The following is a 24,426-nucleotide window of genomic DNA, read 5'->3' on the forward strand; positions in this document are numbered from 1 at the left end:
CTAATTTCTGTTCCCTGAATTCAGGAAGGCATTTCTTTCAAATCAAGTATAGTGTCTAATAAATGTATGTTGAATTAAAGAATGAATGTTTACATTTCATAGGAGAAATGATATACTGGACAACAAGGTTTAGTAATCTGTGCCTAGCATCAAGAATTCTTGGAATCATACATATTTCTGACAACCTCTCTGGGCTTTAGTGTCATTATCTGTAATATTATTGAGTTGAACTACATGATTCTAAGGACTATTGCCAGCTCTATAGCCATGATTCCCTCATTTGTTAGGGCTACTTCCTCTACCCCAGTTATTGGATCTTTCTTTGGATGTGGTCTATATTTACTTATCTGTGAGCACATGGTATCAGCTGGGGAGAATGGCAGAGGCTGTGTCACTTATTTTTGTATTGCCAGCACCCAGTGTTTGTATAGAGTACTTAATTGATTTTTGTTGATCAACTGACATTCAGAGAAGTGTAGGAAGTCATATTGACTATCAGATCAGTAATACAGACCTGAAAGGGATGACTGGACAAGTTTGGAGAAGGCCAAGTTGGTAGGTGGGCAGTTAGTTGGAAGGGATGACTGGACAAGTTTGGAGATGGCCAGGTTGGTAGGTGAAGCAGTCAAGTAATTTTTGGACTACTAAGAGTTTTCAGCAATAGAAAGGTAATTTTCCTGCTGTGCTTTAACCTAATCTTACCCTGGATGGAGTTCTGGGTTCATTTCTGCATGCTACAATAAAGGAAGAACATTAAGAAGCTGAAGATGGTACAGGAGAGGGCAACCATGGTAGAGAAGGACCATAAGTCTTCATAGGAGGCTAGTTAAAAAGAAGCAGAAATCCTGAGTCAGACTGGCAGAAAGAAGACTCAAGGGGGGAAATGATAGCTTTATTTAAGTATTTGAAGGGCTCTCATATAAAAAAAAAGGATTAGACTTTCTCTTTGGCCTCGGAGAGGAAACCAGAAACAATGGCTGGAAATGACAAGAGGTTAACTGAGGCTTTAAATTCAGAAATTCTACCTACTATTACCCTCAACAACTAGGATAGCCTTCCTACACACACACACACACACACACACACACACTCTCTCTCTCTCTCTCTCTCTCTCTCTCTCTCTCTCTCTCTCTCTCTCTCTCTCATCATTCACAAGTCTAGTACCACATTGGATCCCCATGCCAAGGCATGATGATCCAGTGTTGGACAATTTCCTTCCACTGAAGAGTGGACAAATAACAAATGAAGACTATTGTCCAAGATTCTTTTCTTCTAAAATTCTTTGAGTACCTTTGATGCAACTACACAGATAAACTGGTAGCCTGACAACAGAGATTACAATGGACCTCATATTTGTGGCACTGGTTTTTTGTTTGAATTAATTCCCCAAGTGACCTAGACCCATGGCTTAACCTGCTATATTTCACATCTGCCTACACAAATAACAATTTACCAGAAACTTGTAGCCTCATTGTAGGGAAATTATGCTGGACGGTCTGGGATCTTGCCCTTCCTATGAAAGAAGCCAATTCAGTTCCAATGGGAATCCGGTTACATTCAAATTGCCCACGAACCATCTGTCTGACTCCCAGATTATCACCAATCTAAGGGCACCCCCAGGGATCTAGGTCCATTCCAGGGCCATTTATTCCCCAATTCACTCAACAGTGTTCATTAGAAAATCAGTTCTGGCAATGTTTTGAATACACTGAGAATAACAGCACATAGTTCTGGGTACCAAAATGCTGTTACTAGGCAGGAAAGAGAAAAGCAAAAGAAATTTAGGTGCTAGAGAAACTAATTTGGGAAGAGTGTAGCCAAGGCACGTGATAGCAATATACCAATATTAGATTATCCAAATATCACACAAGGAGAGTTATTAAAAATAAAACAAAAGACTTGGAAAGGTAGTGGGAGGGGATAGGTTATAAAGAGCTTTAAAAGCAAACAGAGGATTTTATATTTGATCATGAAAGTCATAGGGATCCACTGAAGTTTATTTAAGAGAGGTAATATGGTCAAACCTGAACTTTAGGATTATTTTGTGAGCTAAGTGGAGGAGAAACTGAAATAGAGAGGGATGAGACAAACCATTATAACAGTTCAGGTGGGAATTGATGAGGGCCTGAACCAAGTGGAAATGGAACTTGGTGATAGTGTCAGAGGAGAGAGTGGGGTATACATGAAAGATAATGCCAAAGGTAGAATCACCAAGCCTCAACAAGTGATAGGACATGGGTGATTCTACCTTTGGTCAGTCAGTGGGTAGAAGTTGGGGTGTGGGGGAGTGAAGAAACTCAAGGATGATTATTAGTCTATATGAATAGAAGGCTGGTATCAAGGGAATTATAAAGAAGAGAAAGTTTGGGATAAAGCTATTGAGTTCAGTTTTGAACAGGATGAGTTTAAGATGACTTTGGGACAACCGGTTTGAGAGATGACCAATGGGTGTTTGGAGATATGAGACTGGAGGTCAGAAGAGAGGTTAAGATGACTAATATGGAAATATGCTAAACCTGATTGTCCTTATGCAACCTATATAAAATTACTCACTGCCACAGGGAAGAGGGAAGATAGGGAGGGTGGTATTATGGAACTCAAAAGCTTGCAAAAGGATGAATGTTGAAAACAATCTTTGCATGAAATTGGGAAAAATTTAAAATTAATATTTTTAACAAGGTAATGAAAAAAGAAGAGAGGTTAAGGCTAGATAAATATGAGAATAATATTTAATAGAGGAGGTAACTAAATCTATGGGCATTGTTGTAGATGAAATTTGTTTTGTTTAACTATACATGTCTGTAAAAGGAATTTATTTTTCTTTCTCACGGAAAGGATTGAAGGTGGGAGGGAGAGAAGGTAGATTTGGATTGACTAAAAACAATTCATTTAAAAAATGAATGAATCCATGGGAGCTGATGAGATCACCATACAAAACTGCATAGAGGAAGAGCAGAAGAGGACAGAGCTAGATATTCTGCAGTTTAAATGTTTAAAAACAAGTCAAAGGTTTTTTTGACCCCAAACTGGCCTGAAGCTTGGAAACATTAGATAATGAATAATCCTCAGAAAAACTTCTGACTTAAAGTATAAAGGTTTGGGGTCATATAAAATATATTTTCAGGTCAAACTTGGCAAAAACAAGGACTTACATTAATCAGTGATTGAGAAATGCTAAAAACAAGCCAGAGAGATGGCAAATTGTACTTATAAGTTTATATTTCTTTAAAATCTTGCTTTAATTGTATACTTTTAATACTAGCTACTATTCTAAATGATATGCTTAACTGATTTGATATAGAATTCTATTTTAGGGCATATTTGAATAATAGGAATAAGGACCACAAATAGGAAGGAGCAGGTTAAGGAAGAAGTACAATTTTATCAGTATAAGAAACTCCTGAGAGAGGAAACTACCTCTCCCAAGGTCAGTCAGTACCTTCTCTGATGATGTTTGTCCTTTATTCTTGAAGAAGACCATGACATCAGGGAGATGATGTCATGACCAGCACATGAATTGGATTTGAGTGAGGGGGTGCTGTGCTAAGTCACCAGTCTCACTTTCTCGTCCCGAGTCATTTGGGTCCAGTGGCCAGATATGCCATCAGGAGAACTGGAGATGACCCTGGATATGAGGCAATCAGGGTTAAAGTGACTTGTCCAAGGTCACACAGGTAGTACATGTCAGTGTCTGAGGCTGGATTCTAAGGCTATTGCTCTATCTACTGTGCCACCTACCTGTTTGCACCTCCTCTACAACTTACTTTAGACAATTGCCCAAAATACTGATATATTAAGTGACCTACCAAGGGTCATGTAGCTGAGAGGGGTGTCTTGAACTCAGTTTTCCTGACTCTGAGGGTAGCTCTCTATTTACCAGTACTGGAGTGTGATTATTTGGTGAAATCAGTTGCAGAAGGTTTAGAAGCTATTTGCTGATGAGACAGCTAGGTGGTACAGTGGTACAGTCAGTCTGGAGTCAGAAAGAGCTGAGTTCAAATGTAACTTTAAACACTAGCTGTGTGACTCCAAGAAAGTCATTTAACCTCAGTTTTCTCATCTGAAAATGGATACTTTTAACTCTACTTTGCAGAATTATCAAATAAGATATTTGTTGAATGTTTAATATCGTGTCTTCCCCTCATCCCTCTGCAATGGAAAGACTTCTAGTCTAGAAGGGAAGATATGGGGCTTGAGTTTCAAGGCAGGCCCAAGTAGTCTCCTTATCTGTACAATAAGAATTTGGTGCTCTGTTCTTTTACTCTAATGGTCCTGTTCAGCACTAATATCCTCTCTTTCTCTACTAGCATGCATCCTAGAGTCACCCATTATTAATGAATAACAGCAAACCATTACCTCTCTCCTCATTGTTCTAAGGATCTGATTTTAATTTGTATATTCTTTCTATAATTATAATGCTTAACAATAATGTCTAATTCAGAGTCTATTAAAATTGTGACATTAATTTATTGAAAAATTTCCATCTGAATTTTATGAAGTGCTCCCATGGCTAGTCATGATTTATAATTTGTTATGAGCATCAAAAATCAAATATTGTGATATAATTGAACAACTAATTTAAAATAAGATTCATCCAAGCATTGAAAATCTTCACTTTAGCCAAAAAAGATACAGTAGTAGAGACCTTTCATATGACTATAAAGTTGTGGTTTTTCCATAGACTGTGATCTCTGGATTGATTTTAAAATACATTTCAGATCCTAACAAATTAACATTGAGCAGACTTTCTTATTTTGAAATCTTATACTTTCTTTTACTTCTTTTTTTTAATTCCCCCTTTCGCAGGCTTTTTTTACTTGTATTTTTTTGTCACTTTCAAATAGATGTTCGCAAAGTTATTGGCTTTCCTCCTTGCATTCATCACTGTCAGCTCTGTGGTATTAAAATAATCAGCGCTTCGCAGCGTATCCAAGTCGTGGGAATTAAATTAAGGCATGAAACACAGAGTGGTGTTTTTCTCATCCTATCATCAGGATCGGATTATTATTCCTGAGCCTGAATGGATGTCTCTAATACACCATTAAATCCGTTTTAACGAACGGATCGACACAAAACCATGGAAATGAGGCGGCGCGTGATGCTGGTAAAGGAGCCCAGCAGGACAGGGCCTCATCTCTTCTCTCCTTGTGAAGATGTCGGCAGCTCTGAGCAGGGTGCAGCACTGCAGTCTGTGATAGAGTATCTCACGCCTGCACATGCCCCCACCATGGCAGATTATCAGCCGAGAGCTTGCATTCCGCGTCAGTCGGCAGATGAGCAGGAATGGTCCAGTGCATCTTCCCCCCACTTCCATCTGACAGTGATAAATGATAGGGGCTAATGCTCAGCTAAGCTTGACAGGCCCAGACCTCCCCTTGCAATCTGTTCCAGGCAAACATCCGCCTGGTTCCCCTCAACGTCCCCTGTTGGCGCTACAAAGCATGATCAACGGGCTTCAGGGTGAGGCCCTCTCTACTAACCTGCTCAGCCCCCCCAATCCCCAAAGAAAAAAAGGGTAGTATGACTTTATTCCTTTTACAATAATTCATCATCTAATGGGGGAAATAAAAAGGATTATAAAATCACACAGCAAAACATGCCTCAGTTCTCTATCACTGCAAAAAGTGAAAAGGAAGGAAGGGTCCAGATGACCCACAAATTTGAAAATATCTCTTCTCCATGTAGCATTTTAATCACATTCTCTTGAAAACAATCAAGTTTTATTTCAGGCAGGTGTCAGAAGACCTGAGTTTGAGTCTTGAGCCTGACATTAGTTATGGGGCCACAGGCAAGTGACAGAATCATAGAATCATGTGGAATTGACTTTTTTCTTTTTAAGATTTTTATTGGGGGGGGCAGGGAGGTCACACAATTAATAAGAAATTGAGGTTGGATTTGAACACAGATACTCCTGACTATAAGGCAGATTGTCTAAGCACTGTTCTACCTAGCTGCCCCTGAAATAAATTTTAAAGACTAGTTTATTCCAACTTGATAAGTGACTAAAAATTTCCTCTACAAACTCCACAAGTGATCAAAGAGTTTCTGATAGAAAGCCCCTAGTGGAGGAGGATTATGTTTACTTTTACAACACTATTGTAGTAATGTGAAAATAAATAAATATTAAAAAATGTTTTAAAACCTATAGGATTTCTTCAACCATAAAAAAATTAATAAATCCTTGTCTAAGGACAAGCAAAAAAAAAGTCTCTAGAGAGGAAGAATACACTACCTCCCAGGAAGTCATCCTTTTTTTTTAGCTCGAATTTTTAGGTAATTTTCCCTTGAACTAAGTCAAAACTTGCCTCTGAAATTTTTATCCACTGGTTCTAGTTTTGTCATTTGGGGTCAAGCAGGACAAGAATCCCTTCTCCACACAGTAAACTTTCAAAATTGAAAAAGCCCTCCCCAGATTTCTCTTCTAAATGCAAAACAAAATTTTCAAGACAGAGATAGAAAAGTCAAGTGCTTAGAATTTGATAATGTCAAGTTTTCCCATAGAGGAGGACTGGGTTCCCTGGACAATTTACAATAGCATATTGAATCTACAATTCAGCAGGGAAACGACTGATGACAAGTCTACATATCTTTGTATCTGTGAAGATCTGTCCCACATTCCCATTCAGAATTCTGGAAACACATTCAAAGAATTATAGAATCTCAACCATTGCAAGGGACCTCAACAGTCATCTAAGCCAACCAAAACTTGAAAAAGAATGCCATCTACAAGGTGGTTGTCCAAAGTTATCATCCAAACTTTGAAGGATCTACAAGAAGAGAGATCCTTGAGTTCCTGAAGCATTACAATCCACTCTTAATTGTTAGAAGATTTTTTCCGTAACATCAAATTCATATGTACTTCTTTACAATTACTAACCATTGCTCTTGGTCCCATCTTCTGAGATCAAAGAGAACAAATCTAATTGCGCTGTCACATGACTGTCATTTGAATATTTGATCACGGGTATCATATCCTCTGCCCCTCCCCAACTCTTATAAACTAAACATCCCCATTTCGTTCAGCCACTCTTCACCTACTCTTCACTGACCTCTTCAGGCTGCTCTCCTAATCCATCAATGTGAGTCTTAAAATGTGGTATCCAGACATCTTACAGCCACTTTTCCTCCATCATCATTACAACCAAAAAAGTCTATTCTCTTCTCCATGGGATGCCAGTTTAAAAAGGAGACGCCCCCCCACACTCACACACAAGGAAAATAAGCTAGGTCAGAAAACACACTTCAGCAAAGGAAATACAACACAGCAGAGAGAATGTCACTTCCTGCTACACAAGGTCATTTTACAGGCATATCATATTATATAATAAGTTATAGAATAATCAAAATGTAAATTCTAGCTACAAGAAAATGTCATAAAGAAAGAACATTTTGTGGATCTTAATTAGAATTCTTAACTTCAAGAATCCATGCTAATGAAAAAGCACCAATGCAAATAACCCAGGAGTCACTTATCTATGTGTTTGAATTATATTTAATGGAAGGACCTCAGCTGCCCATGGATCATGGACTTCATTAGATAATAAGTTTCAATTAATGCTAAAACTAATTTCATCTAAAATTCAAGAGGAAAATCACAGCATCATAAAATTGGAAGGAACCTCAGAGGTCTGATCTAGATTAAACTCCAATCTAATGCGTGCTGAATGCTTCTTACTAACTGATACCCCTTATTGGTATCTAATGATGACTTGGATATTTCCAGCGAGTAGAAATCCATTATCTAAGAAGGTAGCCAATTCCATTGGTGTTCAGTTGTTTCAGTCATGTTCTACTCTTTGTGAACCCACCTGGGGCTTTCTTGGCAAAGATTCTGTAGATATTTGCCATTTCCTTTTCCAGCTCATTTTACAGATGAGGAAGCTGAGGCAAATAGGGTAAATCAGCTCAGAGTCACACAGCTGGTGTGACTGAAGCCAGATTTGAATTCAGGAAGAGACTTCCTGATCCAAAGTCTGGCATTCTATCCACTGTGTCACTTAGTTGGCTGAAATTTCATTTTTAGACAGTTCTAATTATTAGAAATTTTTTCTTTATACTATGCTGAAATAGGTTTCCTGCTAACTTCCATCCTTTGCTCTTAGCTCTGAGCCTTTAAAGCTATAAAAAAATAAGTTAATCTTCTTCTGCAAAGTCAACTTTCATTAATTTAGAGAGTCACCCTTTTTACCTTAAGTCAACTCTTTTTCAGGATAAACAAGCCCTATTTTCCTTTAACTGTTTCTCAAATGACATGGCTTCATGTTCCCACACCATCCTAATCACTTTCCTTAGGATACATTTCAGTTTATCAATATTCCTACTAAAATATCATACTCCAGGGCTGAATATAATATCACAAATGAGATATGACCTGTCCAAAGTTTAATAGGACACACAACTTCCTTGCTTCTAGACTCTGGCAATTATTAGCCATGGAAACATGGGTAAATCACTCAACCCTTACAAGCTTCAGCTCATCTCTAAAATGCAAACAATAACATATTTAGTAATCACTTCATAGGATTGTTTTAAGGAGTAAATTAGATATCGTACAAAGCACTGTGCAAATCCTAAAGACATAAAAATATGTCAGATGTGCTATACACTCAAATGGTTAATCACTGGAAAAATGTTAATAGGATAACCAGAAGTTTGGTCCTTTTGATAATGTTATTATATTACTGAAAAAAATCTTTTGTGGTTAAAGGGGAGCTCACTCACTCATAATCAAGCTGAGGTTAAACAAATAACCAGAATGGAAACATGTTAAACAGTTGAAATTTAATCACATGATTCTTCACTCAGGTAGTGAAACAACTATTTAACTTCCTTTGGATTCCATGAAGATGTTGGCCAATGAAAATTCTAGCAAAAATGAAGTTACAGGATTAATGACTAAAACTTGGCCTTAGCATAAACATAAAACAAGAATCTAAACATTATTTATCTTGCTCAAATTGAAGGGGGAAAATTCCTATTATGTACTGATTGCATTTTAAACAATATATTTAGTAAAGGTGCTTTTTTGAAAAGCACAGCATAGGCAGGTTTCTATTAAATTGGAGGGGGAGGAGGGTGTTGGAGGCCCAGGGGGTTGGGATTTCAAAGAAATATTCAGAAAAAAAGTGGGCCCCTGAATTCACATCTCCTCCTTACTACCCAAAGTTAATACCTTTGATTCCAATTAGAAATATGACTTAGACTACCAGTTTATAGGGAATGGTAAGATGCTGAGAAGTTCATTAGGTGAATGATATGTCATTCAACAAGTTTTGGTTGGAATAAAAGAATGTTCCTGAAGAAGAAGAAGGAAAACAGAAAAGTAAAAGGATATTGAATGGGGAGTCTGGGGACACTGAAGACAAATTTCATTTCTTTTACAATTTTCTCAAGGACCAACCTGAACTGTCAGAATTCAACATGGGGAGATTCAGGAAGACAAAGGATAATTAAGTAATATAGGTAATACTATGTTACTCCCTCTAGTAATACAACCTTCAAATTTGAGAATAATTTATCCAAAACTTTTTTTATCTTGACCTGCTTTTTTTAAATGAATAGAAAACATCAATGAAAATGATTTCTTCTTCATCCAAGGTCACAAAGTCAATGTTATTAGTAGGATTTCTGACTTTGCATTGGCAATAGCTTGAAACTCTATAGCCATGAGAGGGCAGGATTTAGAACGATTATCAAGATATTTATATTTAGCAAAAAAAAGTCTGCAGGAGCTTCGGGGATTTCTAGGGTTGATACCATGATATTGCCCAAGGTCCCTGAAGGCAGCAGGATGTGGAATAGGGATGCCTAAACTCTTGGTGGACTTCTTAACGGATTATCTGTTAGAAAATGTACTGATGGCAATAAGGGTCCATATTCAGGAAGCCTGGTTCTCTCCAGGGAAGTTTATATATAAACTGAACCCTAGTAGTTGGTGGCACTCTAAGATTACTCATCATATGTCAGCTTTCCTCTTTCCTTCTAGTCTTATCTCCTTCCCTCTTGTCTTATTTAACCATTCTTCTGTCTTTCTCATCCCTTTTCTTCTCTCCATGAGTCAGGTTGGTTGGTTTGTTTCTCACATTCCCTTTGATAAAGTGCCCAAATGGCTTTATTAGATATATATATATATATATATATATATATATATATATGTAAACACAAATATGCATATATATGTACACAAAGAAATGTAGTGTGCATATAAAATATCTATATAATATACACATATGAGTGTCTGTGTTATACATATCCACATGTTGTAGGTGTATATACAGATGACTATATATGTGTTTGCACTATGGACATACATGTACATGTGTATATTTTATTTTAAAATATTCTATACCATCCCCATTCCTACTCATCATATAAAAATTTGACTTATTTGCCCCTTACTCTTAGGTAAAATCTTTAGGGAAACCCTACATTCACAGCAGGCAGCATCTTCCAGCTGCTGAATGAGAACTAAATGAGATTCCTGGGACTGTGAGTCATTTATAATGAATTTTAATGACTGTAGTGCCCTAGTGGTGATGCATACTGATTGAACTGCCCCTTACAGCCAGCTGTCCTGGAATCATCAATTGTCCATCAGGGGATTCACATTCACTAAGGGTGCAGCCAATCTCCAGGGATAGAGAAAAGGCAGGATATGTCAACCCATATCAATCTTTATAAGGGAAGGACTTAACAGTAAATATTGCTAAACGGCATGAAATGTAAGGGAAATGAGAGTTAAGAATCACAAAAAAATTATAAGTTTTTTTACATAGACTACTTAGTCTGTTCTAATGAACATCACATAAATGTTCTATCTTGTTACTCTAGACAATTTCAATACAACAAATATTGATTAAGCACCTAACTACACTAGAAACTTGGGGTTTGGGGAAGGAGAATTAGCAATACAATTTCTGATTTCACTTGATTTTATTTAAGGGGAGGAGTAACAATGTCAGTAAACAAACAATTAAGTACAAGGTTTATATGGCAAAGTAAAGTAAAAAAGCATTATAGGAATTGAAGGAATTAGAATAGGCGATTAACTAACAAAATATCTTTGCAGATGATATGATGGTATACTTTGAGAATCTGAGAGTATCAACAAAAATACTAATTGAAATATGTAACAACTTCAATCCACATAAATCATCAGCATTTTTAAATATAACCAACAAAGTTCAGCAGTTAGACATAGAAAAATTCCATTTAAAATAACTACAGATAATATAAAGTAATTGGGAGTCTACCTATCAAGACAAACCCAGGCATTATATGAACATAATTAAAAAACACTCCACACAATTAAAGTTAGATTTAAACAACTGGAGAAATATTAATTCCTCTTAGGTTGGCCAAGTCAATATAATAAAAATGACAATTCTATCTAAGTTAATTTACTTATTTAGTACCATACCAATCAAACTATCAGAAATTATTTTATAGACCTTGAAAAATAATAACTAAATTCAACCAGAAGACCAAAAGGTCGAGAATATCAAAGTACTCAATGAAGGAATGGAAAGAAAGTTGGTTTAGTCATGCCCAATAGCAAACTGAATTACAAAACAGTTATCATCTAAACAATCTAATTTGAAGAAGTAGAGTGGCAGGTAATAGATTAGGTTCACAAAACAAAATAATACATGACCATGGTTTGAGAAAAGAAAAGATCTGAGTTTTGGGAACAATAAATAGTATTTAACAAAAACTGGGAAAAATGGAAAGCAGTTTTGGCAGAAATTGTGATAGAATATTATTCTGCTAAAAAAAAGTGATATCAAGGATGCTTTCAGAAAAACTTGGGAAGACCTATATGAATTGATGCAAAATAAAATAAGCAGAACTAGGAGAACATTGTATACTGTAACAAAATTGCACAATGATTAGCCGTGAATGACTTAAGTCATTCTGAGCAATACAATAATCCAAAACATTCCAAAGAAATTTTAGTGAAAAATATTATCTACCTCCATACTGTTTTAAAAAAAATTTTCTGAACTTTTTTGTATTGTTTTTTTCTGGTCTGTATTTTCTTTTGCAATATGACTAATATGGAAATACATTCTGCAAAACTTCTCAAAGAGGGGAAAAAGGGCTGGAAGGAGAGAGATAAATTAGAACTCAAAAGTTTTAAAAATGAATATTAAACCTTTTATGTGTAATTGAGAACACACACAAAGTAATAGAGAAGTTCAAAATAAGTAGAAAGAATACTAACTCTGTAGTCAGAAGATTGGAGTTTGAATTCCAGTTCTACTTCATACTAACTATATCACCTTTAGCAAATCACCTAAGCCTTCTGAGTCTCATTTTCTGTATCTTAATATGGGAACTCTAACTCAAAATTGTTGTGAAAATCAAAAGAGAATGTTGGGGGATTTGGATTAGATATTTTCTAAGGTCCTATATATTACTGGAAAGCTAGGTAACAGGTTTATAAAGTCCTTTGTCAAGATAAATATTCTATATCGTTATGGCAATGTGTTATAATCATTACTTAACCATAGTTTATTTCTCCAGTATTTTATGGTTGCAAAGTACACATATATATGTATAACTGCATATTCATATATAAATTTATATAAATATTAAAAACACCTGTGAGGGCCTCTTGACCACCTCATGAGGGAAGCAGTCTGAATGCCAGAACCTTATTTTACAGATGTGGCATCTGAGGGGCTTAGAGAAATTGTTTGACTTTCCCACAATCATATATCTATTAAGTAACCAAACCAGGTAACTACAGCTACTGACATCACACTTGTTATTCTTTCCAATATCTTCATGCAGTTTTTGATATTTTCCAAGATTCTTGCATATGCTTATTTAATTTATAATCAGTTTTGTTTTCTGTATATTTTATTACACTTATTTATTTTTCTCAAGTATATATAAATAAGAAATCTGTCTCCCAGTTTCTGAGATATTTTCTGAAGAAACTGGCAAGCAAGCTATAAAAAATAAGAAATAAAAAAATATCTTTAGCATCAAGTCAAACAAATTCCATTCTAGAAAAAGAAAGGCACTGCAATAGCAGAAATCTGTATAGACCTGGCGGGGGCCTGATCACACATGATCATGGCTTCCAGGGACAAGGACTTAGTAGCATCTCTTCCTTCTTTATTTCTTTTTTCAAATTTTAGAAAGATAACCCAGATCTACAATCCCTTCCTGAATTTGCTTTCTGGTCACCACAAATACAAGGAATATGAGATCAAATGGTAATTCATCCTTGCCCCAGAATCAAACTCACTCTTGAATTTTGAGCTCTGGAATCTATGACATAATAAAAACTCAATTATCAGGCCAGTCAAAGACAGAACCCAAAAAGCAAATGGGTGTGTCTAATGGATGAAGACTGGGATAAAAAGGGATATAGAAGTGAAGATGAAACAAGTAAGTTTTAAAGTAAGAGAAACAGAGCCAGGAAACAAAACAAAATTGGAGGTCCAGAGAAGAAAAAGTATAGGATTTCCTATTGGCATTACCTTGGGCAACATCTCTCTGGGTCTCATTTCTCTCATATATAAAAAATGAGAAGAATATACTACTATATAAAGGTCTCTTCCAGACATAAAGCTCTAATCTGTGATTTATTCTCTTATCTCTCTAAGATCCAGAACAGTATCAAAGAGCATAAGATAACTTGGTTCCATGAATACAGTAAGTGTTTTTAAAATGTTAGTTAAATTGAAATTGAATTGGTTGAAGAAGGAAATTGATAAACTATGGATTATGAAGGGTAAGGCAACCACAATAGGAATTGAAGAAATGTATTGGGAAGGCAGCATGGTACAAGTGGAAAGGGTATAGGATTTGGAATCAGAAGATGTGGCTACAACTCCCAGGTATATTCCAGCTCCAAATCTGAATCAATAACTTGGGGATGTTTAGTCCAAGGAACAAAAGACAAGGAAAACATGTTAACTCAGTTAAATATAGAGATATGTATGTTTGTATGTAAATTGTTTAAGAGACATTGAAGTTGCTGGGCCTATCTCCCAAGGCTGCTGTAAAGATCAATGAGATAATTATTGTAACATGTTTTTCCAAACCTTTAAATGCTAGGTAAATGCTGGCTCATCTTCCAGAGTTCAAAGCTGGCCTCAGATGCTTACTAGCTGTATGACCTAGAGCAAATCAACTTTACCTGGTGTGCTTTGGTTTCTTCATCTGTAAAACAAACTGTAGAAGAAAACAGCAAAACACTCCACTATCTCTGCCAAGAAAACCTCAAATAGGGTCATAAAGACTCACAGACACTGAAAATCTAAGCAAAGCAAAAAAAAAGTTATAATTATGTATGAATATTCTACATTATTGTATATTATATTTATATAAATAATATATATAAAATCCATATTATTATTATAGATAAGAGGGCTGAGCTAATCATGCCAACTTGCTCTATTATTGCACACTCGCTCTCCTCCATAAGTGGAAATAAAGAATCTGGGGAAGTTGTTACTGCTCCAGGGCTACAAATCATTGGACCATGAGATTTTGCAGCTAGAAGAGTCTTAGGAGATCATCTGGTCCAATCCCTTCATTTTATAAATAAGAAAACCGAGGCCTAGAGAGGTCAAGAGACTGGCTCAAGATTACAGAAGTAGAGATGGCATTCAAATCCAAGTTTTCTGATACCAAATCCAATGTAGTTTCTACAATTACATATGTGCCAAAAAAGCTGCTTTGGTTCATTCCTAGAAAGCTCTTGAGAAACAATTCTATTTTCTCTTCTCTCAGTTATTTTACACTTGGAGGCACATATTTTGAAAAGAAAATCAAGAAAAATATTCTCCCACATACTTTTCCCCCTAACCACTTCACATTTCTGTGTTAAAATTCCAACAAACTCCCCCCTCCACTGTCCTATCTAGAAAAGACCTGGCCAGCTAAGAACCAAAGTGTGACAAATACTATTGAGAAAAACAGAAAACATACCAGGTGATGGTCAAATGCAATGAGTTAGCTAAGAATGAGGAATTATCTCCAGGGTCTAGACAGGAGGGATTCAGATTCTAAAGGAAGCAGATCAAAGATAGAAAGTAGCTCTAATAGTCAGGAGAAAACAAGAGGAGCTCTGATCTGGAAATGCAAGCACTTCATTATCTGCCTTTTTTTAAAATATTCTCTTTTATGTGGTCAGGAATCCCAGAAGTGTGATTGCAACCAGAGCTCTGCAGATATGACTACTTCTTGATTTGGGTGATGGAGGTGTCAAACTCTGAGGCAGGCAGGAGGCAACTCAAGGTAAGGAATCAGAATGACAATTGAGACTTAAGATGCCATAGCAGAGCCCAAAAGAGAAGTCAATTCCTAGGACTGAAGATAATAGATACAGGCGAGGACCAGGGTCAGTACTAGAACAATATGTCACAAAGAAATGTGTAAGAGCAAGAAGTCAAGATCAGCTTAGAAGGGAAAAATACCCTAGGGGCAGATGGATAAAGACCACTCCAGGTGTTACAGTGGATGGATTTATCAATAGGTATAATTCACATAAGCAAAAGCTGTTTGGGATCCTCAATAACTTTTAAGAGTGTGAAAGGGTCCAGAGAACAAATCTAGTCCCACCCTCTTACTTTACAGGAAACTGAGGATCAGAGATGGGAAGTGATTCATCCACAGTGACAAAGTGTGATAAGGCAGAACCTAGTTCATGCCCAGTCTGATTTGTTGAGTTTTCATATCTAGATATTTACAGATCTTACCAAAAAATCATTTACTCAGCATCTGATTCTTTAGAATTTATTCAATTACTCTTCCAATACACAAAGGATTTCAATCATCTCTATAGAATTAATAAAAATTGTTGAAGCTAATCACTCGAAGATGGAATTCTGATATGTGGGAAACAACTCCTTTGGGCTGAAACATAGAATAATTGTAGCAATGATAGTACTCAGGGGAAAAGGTATTTTTAAAAAAATGAGAATTTCACCACACATAATATACCTTATGTGGTTCTAGTATCTACAAAAAGACAATCTGATGGATGTTCTAGTCTACTTGTTCTTATGGTCAAAAACAAAAACAAACAAATAAAAAAAAATACCTGCCCCCAGTGAAAGAAAACTCATTAAATTTTCAATGCTTTCCCTTACCAAGGTTTCAGGAAAAAAAGTCTTCTCTTGTTAGCATCCAGAGATAGCTGCACCAATTCCAAGTTCAGGGAAACAATGACTAATGCTAAACCTAAGATGCAAAGCCATGAGAAAAGTTTTTGTTTCTTATTTGCCTTTCTGTGTGATAATTGGAGGAACTGTAGTGAGGCTCCTCTCTCTAACATGTGCAACTCTGTATTTTAAGTGGAAGAATTAAAAAATGAGTTGAAAGAATGGTCATTACATTCACCCAAGTCAGTGCAGCAGCAGAATAATGAAAAAGGTGATGGGCCGGCAACAAGTTGTCAGTCACTGAGGTGTGGCTGCACTTTTCAGAGGCATGTCTTTCATATCGTGTTTATAGCTAATATCCTTTAGGAGTGTACATCAGAGGATATTGTCTACCCTTTTTGAGCTATCAATCAGGTAAGCAGTGTTGTTGCTAAAGGTTTTTTAAAATAGCTGATCTGTTTTTAGAGGATGCATTGCTGTCAAGCTGCAAGCCTTTGATTCTTAATGAAAAAGCTAAAGCCAGTGAAAGACAACACAGAATATGTACACAAAACTGAGATAATTATTATCCTTATGCTTCTCGTTTTCAGGTAAAGCTCAAGGATGAAGAAGAACAAACTGGATCATGAAATGTGAGAGTGGGGAAGTCATTTATTCCAATTGCCTCATTTTATACAACTGGAAAGTGGGATTAATAACTATATTCTTTCTTGGAAGAATCAGAAAGTCTGTCAGTCACTAAAATGAAAGTGTTGGACTGGAAGTTAATCACAACTAAAAATAGTTGTTTGTTCATTTTTTCTGAAATAAGCCAAATTTATTTCAGAATACTGGAGGAAAAAGGCACTAAACTAATAGGTAGGATATCTATGTACTAGCCCTACCTGTGACACTAATTAGTTGTGCAATTGTAGATAGGTCACCTAAAGAAGCCAAAGAGAAAGTAGAAAATGTGGAGGTTGAACTAAAGTTCCTTCTAGCTCTTAAAAAACTCTAAATTCACCTTAGTTACTGACTCATCCTTATATAATATACACACACATCTTGGAGTGACATTTTCTAGCCTATTACTTGGCTTAAAAAAAGCCTTCTTATCAAAACTTGCTTTAACTTCATAGTGAGCTATCAAATCACTATTGTTCATTCACTCATTCAACAACCCTGTAATTAAGTACCTACAATATAGGAAAGACTCTGCTAGAAATCCTGGGAAAGTACAAAATAAATAATTCCAAATTCCAAATTCCACAGAACCAGACAATTGAGCAGGGAGAATATTATACATAAATGAAGAAATTCAATAAATATAGTGCCACATAGAAAGAGACAAGATAGTATAAAAAGTTGGGGGGAAATCCTATTTCTGACTTGGAGGGATAGAGGGAAGTTTTATGTAGAATGTGCTATTTAAGATGAGTTTTGAAATATAAGAAGCATTTCACATAATAGAGATGGGGAGGTGGGCATTCCAGACTTGAACAAAGGCAGGGAGTTGAGAAAGAACTGAATATGTACAAGGGATGATCAGAAGTCCAGTTGGCATACTATCAATATATGAAAGTTAAATAAACTTTGACTGAGAAAAAAAGAAATCAAGAAAGGTGACAGGTTATGAACAACCCTGAATCCTAGGCTAAAGAGTTTTATTTGTGTAGTGGGCATGGTCAAAGAGAAAAGTCCCCAGGACTTCACCAACAATAGGCTGAGATAGCATTTTTAGGTTGGGAGAAATACCCTGGACTACATTTTTCAGAAGATGATATCTAATTACAGAAGAGATGTCACCGTGTTAGGGCAAGATGAGATGGAAAAGGGAGCTGCAATTGGATTGAGCAGATAAAGTAGGAGGTTGGAGGGGAACACACAGAATAGTACTGCCATGGTATCTTTGAATCCAGAAGTCCTAGTAGGTTTTTTTAGAGACTTTAAGGTTGAAGAAGTGATTGGCTATAGACTATAGATAAATTATGACTGACATAAAACAAATGGCACTGAACTCTAGGTTTTGTTTTTTGTTGTTTTTTTTTTAACCACACAGTCTATGAATTTCAAAGCCATCCCTTGCCCAGAATTCTGGGGGAATAAATAAAATTAAAGTGGAGTTTAGATTATAATTCCCTTGGAATTTCTAAAGAGGTTATGTCTACCCCATATATCTATGGAGCAGAGCAGGATTCTGCTACTTGATTTTCTCTTGTTATTTATATTTCTTGTATACTGTAAATGCTTATTAAATTTATGATTGTATGCTCTATAAAAAGAGAATATTACATTAGTGGGAGCTCAGTTGTGATTAACAGAATTTCCCAAAACAACTCACACTAAACCTCAGAAGAGAAGCAAGGGGTTGCAGAGTTTGAGTTCAGAGAATTTTCAGGGACACACTGGTGTATATATATATATATATATATATATATATATATATATATATATACACATATACATATATATGCATATATATATTCAGCAGATAGTTAGGAATCTTTGAAGAATTTTGAATAGATCCAAACAAAAGAGAAATTTATCTGTCAACAGTATGAAGAATACAGTTGGGGAGGAGGGAGCAGGAAAGTAAGACATTTCTTTCCCTTTAAGAGATGCACAACCATGTGGCTTCTCTATATCCTTTTCAGGATGGACTTTTCTGATTTTTTTTCTCTTAACACCCCTAAATTTTTCACTGAGCTACTCTAGTTTTTAAATGGATAGCTCTGAAGTTTCTTCCACATGCAGGCATGTACAGAATTTTAAAATATCAAAATGGCATTTTAACATATAACATAGAAAGATCCAAGAGCCTTTCAAATGGCTTTAAAATGTCTGCATTAAACACAGATTTCCATTATTACTGAACTAATAAGTTCAATTCTCATCTGGGCTATCAGCAACTCAATAAGTAATTACCATTCAACTTGGGCTGTTCCAGTCCATTAGACCAATACTGATGACTCAGGAAAGGCAATATAGAAGAAAAGTGAAATGCTGACAAAAGATAGAAAGAAATGTAGGAAATGCTGCCATTTGATTTCTCTGGTACTTGAACTAAAACGAATGGAATAAACAAAGCACACCCTTCAGAGAGCTTTCTCTTCTACCTTCAAAATTATATTGAAAAAAAATTCAAAATGAAACTTTCTCAGCCTCAGTATAAACAGAAGGAAAAATTATACTTAATCTCAATTTACTAATGATTATGGCAGGCATAATTCTTCAGTAACAATGTTCTTTTACAAAAAGAGGCTTGTGGTCTATACATTACCATAAAAGTGACTCAGTCTACCAATCTTTGATACAACAAGGTTGGATTAAATGACACTAGATTCCATCTGCTCTAAGATTCTACAGATTCTCTGGATCTAATATGGCATCCATACTGTGTTAGATGAAGTATGGCATGACTGATGAAATGATGAAAAAAAGAAAAGGTAAATGTCTCAGAAATATTCCCAATTCAAATTATCATTCATTGATACATTGGGCTCTCTTCTCCCTAGCATGACCCTGATTGACCCTATCAACTTCCTATCCCTGTCTTACTCCTAAGCACTGCTCTTACCTCCATATTTATGTAATAATGAAAAGATGGGCTCAAATGGAAGAGAGGGCTGTGGAAAAGAGTAGAAAATAAGGTTGCATAGATAGGAGATAATGAGATTATAGAAGGTTAGAGGACAAAAGGAAAAAAAAATTTTGATTGATGGTGGTAAATATGGAACCAATTAAGTGGTTTGGAAGATTGTCATTGTTGTCTTTACACAAGTAAATAGCAGGATTGAATCATACAAAAAGAAAGATTAGTCTGGTAGGGTTATTCAAGAAGATACTGCTCTGAGAGACATGGTTAGAGATTAACGTAGTAGTGAGGGTCAGTATCAGTATAGTGGCAATGCGATTTAAGAAGGGACATTCAATGGGAAAATAGAGACAGACAAGGTAGTATAAAAAGTTGGGGGAAAATTCTATTTCTGACTTGGAGGGATAGGGGAATTTTTATGTAGGACTGGGTTAAACAGGGACATAAAGTATGAAAGAGAGTTTCAAATATATGTATATCTATGGTAAACCTGTGTGATTGGCTTGATATGATAGAAAGAATATAAGACTTAGAGTCAGGATTCTACCTACTAATCATTTGAGTGACTTTAAGAAAGTCACTTTACTTTTTTAGCATTGGTTTTCTTAATCAATAAAATGAGAAGTTTGAACAATCTGTATTTTTAAGGTTCCCTCAAGCTCAATAAATCTTATGATTTTTTTAAAATGGTAACATCATTCTTCTCAACAATGAGGATGTTGGGAAGAGTTAAGGAAGGGTTTTTGGAAAAGGCATGGTGAACTTATGGTTGGCATTGGGAAATCCAAAGGAAATATATAGCAAGAAAGCAGGAAATATAGAACAGGAACTTGTGTTAGTGGACAAAACTTTAGCAATAAATTTGAATTTTATCAGGATGCAAGTGTTAGCTGAAACTGTGAAAACAGATAAGCTCTGAAGAACATGGAAAAAAGCAGTGGGCCAAGGAGTGAGAGTAAGATACAAGAGAAGGAAGAAAAACCAGTAAGTAGTCAACTAAAAAATTTCTATAGTATGCCCAGCACTATAAAAGACACTAAGAATACAAAGACAAAAAAAAAAAAAAAAACAATCCAAATATAAATAGATTTTTAAAAACATACAAAGCAAATGTAAGGTAATTTGTGAGGAGGGAGACATGAGTGATGAGAAGGCTCAGGAAAGCCTTCATGTAAAAGGTAACACTTTAGAAACCCAGAGATCCTGAGAGAAAGATGTGGGGGGACGGGTTGCATTTGAGACATAGTAAATGGGAAGCCAGCACAGAACCATGCAGAAAGGAAAAAGAATGCTTTGTTTGAGAGCAGCAAATATGCCAGATTCATTGGCTTGCAGGGTATGTGAGGGCAAATAATGTGTAAAATGGATAGGTAGACTGGAACCAATTATGAAGAGTTTAAAAGCAAAACTAAAGAAGCTACAGTAAGAGAGGCACACTAATAACCCTACTGCTAGAGTTGTGAATTGTTCCTGCCATTCAGCAAAGTAATGTGGAATTGCGTTTCTTAAAAATTGACTATCCTTTGATCCAAAAAAGCCATTTTTGGACAAATATACCAAGGAGAATAACTGAGAGAAACTTTGCATACAAAAATATTAATAGTCAGCATTTTTTTATGATAGCAAAGAATTAGAAACAAAAAAAGTGTCCATTAACTGGAACAAAACCAGAGGAAATGGAGATCGCAGGTACATTCAATTCAATTCAACAAATATTTACCAAATATCTACTTTGCTGAAGGCACCTGTGCAACAAGTGATCTGTATCTGTAAATCTTAAAGAACTAAACAACCTCTAAAACTCCTTCCAAATTGGAATTGGCAATGCTATATTTGTGGAAAGAGCTGTTATTACTAGACCATACATTGCAGAAGATAGGAAGTGAAAGGAAAGAAATACAATGGTGGTAGCTCATTTCCACTGCCTATATACTCTGCCCCAAGGTCAAGTAACAATAATTGCTCTCTCACCCTCAGAGACCAGTCTGTAGGGGCAGAGATAGTTACCTGCTCAAAATAGGAACCATATAAAAGCCCAAACCCAAAGCAGGCCAGTGCCTCAGATGATGAGGTTGTTCCTCGGGCTGAGCTGCTGCTCAGACAGCTCTCAAAGGCCTATTATAACTGGTGCTTTGGACTGTTGGTACCTTACTCTGTCCTCTAGTATTCTTGTCCTCATTCTTGACTATTTATCTGGGCTCCTGATCTTGTCCCATGTTCCACCCCTAACCACTGTATTTTCCTGATTCCCACCTGTCTTTCTGGTCTCTAATCCTCACTCTGCCCTAACTTTAGTTTGCCTAACCAGTTCTGTCCTGAAGGCTCACCTGTTCCAGATCTCTGGCTCCTCTAATCATAAGTTTATGTAGCTGACTTCTATATCAACTATCCTTTATTCCCTCAGCTGTGTGAGCCTGGGCAAGTCACTTAACCCTGTTTGCCACTTTCCTCTGTAAAATGAACTGGAGAGGAAATGACAAACCACTGCAGTATCTTTGCCAAGAAAACCCCAAAAGGGGTCACTAAGACACGACTTGAACAACAAAATTGAACAACAAAAATCCTTTATTCCCAGTCTTGTACAAGTACTCTCAGTGATGACTCTTTAGCCTGCAATACTATCTTTTGTAGTTTATTGATAGTTTGCTAAAGGTTCCTGCAGGGTCAAGCAAGGATTTTTCCAAAATAGGGAAAATCTGAAGAAAAGGGGGGGGGCTAAAAATTGAGAGAATGGACATGCAGAACTGCATAGCACCAGAGGGTTTAGAGGAATATCATTCACAACTTCATCTCCTTAGCAGGACCCCTTTATTTTAAGAAGTTAAGACAGTGGAAATTTGAATATTGACCTTAATCTCTCCTAAGGAGAGGTCAATACTCAAGTACCCAGCTATCTTAAGAACCTCAAAGCAAATCTTTTTACTTGCACAAGGGGTCTCCAGAGAAGAAGGTTAATGTTCAATACCCTCAGGTGCAAGTCTTTTTACTTGCAGTGTGTTCTCCTTTGTAAAATGGGAATAATAATATTTATGCTTCTTTTTTCATAGGGTTGTTATGAGGAAAGCACTTTGCAAACCATAAAGTATGTTATGGATGTAAACTACTTCTCTCTTTTCTTTTACCTCCATTTCAGTTTTTATTTTTGATTGGTTTTCCACTTTATCTAAGATTGGAAGTCTCTAATTTAAAATAAGACGTGAATCCTTAGCTATAAGGTGTGCCATTAGTCCAAAGAAAACTTGAATTATAGGAACATAGATCAAGGGTTGAGGGATCTTAGACATCATTTAATCTAACTAAAGCCCAGGGAGGTCAAGTCATTTTCCCAAAGTCAAAGATGATAAATGTCAGAGATAGAATTTGAACCAAGGTTCTCTTACTCCATAGTCAGTGCTCTATGCTCCTAATTGCTTGCCTCTAGTTTTAATAAGAACTGGTATAGGGCTGTTCTAGGACTTTGAACTTTGAAAAAATTGAGGGTTCTCTTTCATTGTTTCAATTAAAGTGCTAATTAAAATTCCTTATCACCTTAGGTCTTAAATGGGAACCTTTTATTAAGGATATAGACCCATTTCCTGAGGGAGCCTGTAATAAAAATACTCCCCTCTTCCCAATTTTAGATGTATTATGGGTATGTTAAATGTAAATGTACTTCCTTCCAAAAGCTGATATTAGATGAGCCAAAAAGTGTGAACAAAGAAAGAGAAGACTTGGAAAGAGCTAAAAAGGTGAAGAAAGAAAATAAGTTAAGAGGACAGCAGATTGAGTTAATCAAGGCAGGATCTGGAAGACAACATATTGAAAAGTTGAACCTGGCCCACTGCCCAGGAAAAAGAGATGAGTAGAAAGAGATTTCTGGGCATGAGGCCCAAGGAGGATGGAGCAACCAGCTTGGGGTATTGGGGAGCTGCCTAGAGAGCAGCTTTATCCTAGCTTTGAGAGGCAGTGCCAGAAAACAGCGAGAAGGGGCTTTGTTTTCTCAAAGATCAGTGGGGGCTGGTAGGAAAAAAACCTGGCTAGAGGAAAGCTAGAAACAGAGTGGAATTAAGAAAAGAAGCCAGAATGGTAAAAAGACAACTTTTTTTTTCCAGCTTTGGAGCTGGGGCATCCCGTCTAAACCTCATATTTTCTATATCTGGAAATTAAGCCCAAAGGAGGTCAAATCCAATCCCACCAGACTGAATTCAACATACATTTAAGACCCTCTGATATTCTGTGCAAGGTAGGGGGCATTAAAAAACAAAAATGAAATAGCTCTTACTCTCAAAGAAGAATATATTCTACCAGGGGAGATACAACATGCACATAGGGAAGTAAAATATAGAGTAATGGGAAGAGAATGATCTCAAGGTCAGGATGTAGACTGGGTCATCTGCTGACCTTTTCCTCAATATGATTCTCCCTGTCCAAATCTGATCTGTTCTTCTCCCTTTACCCCATCCTGACCAAATAGCAACAGTAAGGAAGGGGAGATCTGAAGAGCCTGGTGCTGAGCTTGAGTCTGTAGCCAATCTGTCCTATACCACCTAGGTCATCATCTCTGACTCATTTTCCTCCCCTGAAAAATGAAAAGTGTTCAACTAAGGTTCTCCTCGATTCTAGCTCCATGACCTCATGATCTCCCATCTGCCAGCCTGTGGGGATGGTCCTTTAGACGTCTTTGGAGCTTCCCCATCCCATTCTCACTAGTATCTTCAACTCAGTCCTCTGGAATCTGGAATCTGATAG

The 24,426-nt window shown here is 36.4% G+C and overlaps 1 protein-coding gene and 1 long non-coding RNA gene across 3 annotated transcripts in view; one reads left to right on the forward strand and one right to left on the reverse strand.

Annotated features, from left to right (window-relative positions):
• MSRA (methionine sulfoxide reductase A) overlaps window positions 1-24,426 on the reverse strand; it is a 536,950-nt gene that overhangs the window by 323,449 nt on the left and 189,075 nt on the right. The gene's annotated exons all lie outside the window — the stretch shown is intronic.
• On the forward strand, window positions 13,579-18,220 carry LOC141504274 (uncharacterized). Its single transcript, XR_012473264.1, has 3 exons — window positions 13,579-13,668; window positions 15,155-15,258; window positions 16,715-18,220. It is a non-coding gene; the product is annotated as an uncharacterized LOC141504274 (long non-coding RNA).

The sequence above is a fragment of the Macrotis lagotis genome, chromosome 1 (assembly GCF_037893015.1).
Source record: "Macrotis lagotis isolate mMagLag1 chromosome 1, bilby.v1.9.chrom.fasta, whole genome shotgun sequence".
Lineage (NCBI taxonomy): Eukaryota > Metazoa > Chordata > Mammalia > Peramelemorphia > Peramelidae > Macrotis > Macrotis lagotis.